General features: G+C 42.7%; 1 non-coding gene across 1 annotated transcript; it reads left to right on the top strand.

The window, feature by feature from the left end:
• The first annotated feature begins 2,067 nt into the window (after positions 1-2,067).
• LOC148545486 (small nucleolar RNA R71) lies at positions 2,068-2,175 on the top strand. Its single transcript, XR_015901054.1, has one exon. It is a non-coding gene; the product is annotated as a small nucleolar RNA R71 (small nucleolar RNA).
• Positions 2,176-2,465: the final 290 nt, after the last annotated feature.

Genomic DNA, 2,465 nt, shown 5'->3' with positions numbered 1-2,465 from the left:
CAACTCTGGGCGTTCAGCGCCAGGTTGGTGCCCATTTTGGGCGTTCAACGCCCATTCGTTGCCATTTCTGGCGTTGAACGCCAGAACCATGCTTGTTCTGGGCGTTCAGCGCCAGAATGCTGCCCATTTTGGGCGTTCAGCGCTAGAACCATGCTTTGTTCTGGCGTTGAACGCCAGGCAGATGCTTCCTCCAGGGTGTGATTTTTCTTCTGCTGTTTTTGATTCTGTTTTCAATTTTTATATTTATTTTGTAACTCCACATGATCATGAACCTAATAAAACATGAAAAACAAAAACATAATTAGATAAATAAACATTGGGTTGCCTCCCAACAAGCACTTCTTTAATGTCAATAGCTTGACAGTGGGCTCTCATGGAGCCTCACAGATGTTCAGAGCATTGTTGAAACTATCCAACACCAAACTTAGAGTTTGGATATGGGAGTTCAACACCAAACTTAGAGTTTGGTTGTGGCCTCCCAACACCAAACTTAGAGTTTGACTGTGGGGGCTTGGGTTGACTCTGCTTTGAGAGAAGCTTTTCATGCTTCCTCTCTATGGTTGCAGAGGGAGATCCTTGAGTTTTAAACACAAGGGAGTCCTCATTCCATTGAAGGACTAGTTCACCTCTGTCAACATCAATCACAGCTCTTGCTGTGGCCAGGAAAGGTCTTCCTAGGATGATGGATTCATCCTCTTCCTTTCCAGTATCCAGGACTATGAAATCAGTAGGGATGTAAAGGCCTTCAACCTTTACTAACACGTCCTCTACTTGTCCATAAGCCTGTTTTCTTGAACTGTCTGCCATCTCTAATGAGATTTTAGCAGCTTGCACCCCATAGATTCCAAGTTTCTCTATTACAGAGAGGGGCACGAGGTTTATTCCTGAACCAAGGTCACACAGAGCCTTGAAGATCATGGTGCCTATGGTGCAGGGTATTATGAACTTTCCAGGATCCTGTCTCTTCTGAGGCAATGTAAGTTGATCCAGATCACTTAGTTCATTGATGAACAAGGGAGGTTCAACTTCCCAAGTATCAATGCCAAATAATTTGGCATTCAGCTTCATGATTGCACCAAGAAACTTGGCAGTTTGCTCTTCAGTGACATCCTCATTCTCTTCAGAAGAGGAATACTCATCAGAGCTCATGAAGGGCATAAGGAGGTTCAGTGTAATCTCTATAGTCTCTGGATGAGCCTCAGAGTCCTTTGGTTCCTCAGAGGGATGCTCCTTATTGACCACTGGACGTCCCAGGAGGTCTTCCTCCTTGTGATTCACGTCCTCCTCTCCTTCTTTGGGTTCGGCCATGGTGCTTATGTCAATGGCCTTGCACTCTCCTTTTGGATTCTCTTCTGTATTGCTTGGGAGAGTACTAGGAGGGATTTCAGTGATCCTTTTACTCAGTTGGACCACTTGTGCTTCCAGATTTCTAATGGAAGATCTTGTTTCATTCATGAAACTTACAGTGGCCTTAGATAGATCAGAGACTAAGTTTGTTAAATTAGAAGTATTTTGTTCAGAGTTCTCTGTCTGTTGCTGAGTGGATGATGGAAAAGGTTTATTATTGTTAAACCTGTTTCTTCCACCATAATTAAAGCCTTGTTAAGGCTTTTGATCCTTCCATGAGAAATTTGGATGATTTCTCCATGATGAGTTATAGGTGTTTCCATAAGGTTCACCTAAGTAATTCACCTCTGCTATTGCAGGGTTCTCAGGATCATAAGCTTCTTCTTCATAAGAAGCCTCTTGAGTACTGTTGGATGCAGCTTGCATTCCATTCAGACTCTGAGAAATCATATTGACTTGCTGAGTCAATATTTTGTTCTGAGCGAATATGGCATTCAAAGTATCAACTTCAAGAACTCCCTTCTTCATAGGCGTCCCATTACTCACAGGATTCCTCTCAGAAGTGTACATGAATTGGTTATTAGCAACCATGTCAATGAGTTCTTGAGCTTCTGCAGGCGTTTTCTTTAGGTGAATGGATCCACCTGCAGAAGTGTCCAGTGACATCTTTGATAGCTCAGATAAACCATCATAGAATATATCCAGGATGGTCCATTCTGAAAGCATGTCAGAAGGACACTTTTTGGTCAACTATTTGTATCTTTCCCAAGCTTCATAGAGGGATTCACCTTCTTTCTGTCTGAAGGTCTGAACATCCACTCTAAGCTTGCTCAACTTTTGAGGAGGAAAGAACATGGCTAAGAAAGCCGTGACCAGCTTATCCCAAAAGTTCAGGCTGTCTCTGGGTTGAGAGTCCAACTAGATTCTAGCTCTGTCTCTTACAGCAAATGGAAAAAGTATGAGGCTGTAGACTTCAGGATCTACTCCATTAGTCTTAACAGTATCACAGATCTGCAAGAATTCAGTTAAGAACTGAAAAGGATCTTCAGATGGAAGTCCATGAAACTTGCAGTTCTGCTGCATTAGAGAAACTAATTGAGGTTTCAGCTCAAAGTTGT

Source organism: Arachis ipaensis, chromosome B9 (genome assembly GCF_059453495.1).
Source record: "Arachis ipaensis isolate K30076 ecotype BB chromosome B9, ASM5945349v1, whole genome shotgun sequence".
Taxonomy (NCBI): Eukaryota; Viridiplantae; Streptophyta; class Magnoliopsida; order Fabales; family Fabaceae; genus Arachis; species Arachis ipaensis.
This window is presented reverse-complemented; position numbering and strand designations above follow the sequence as displayed.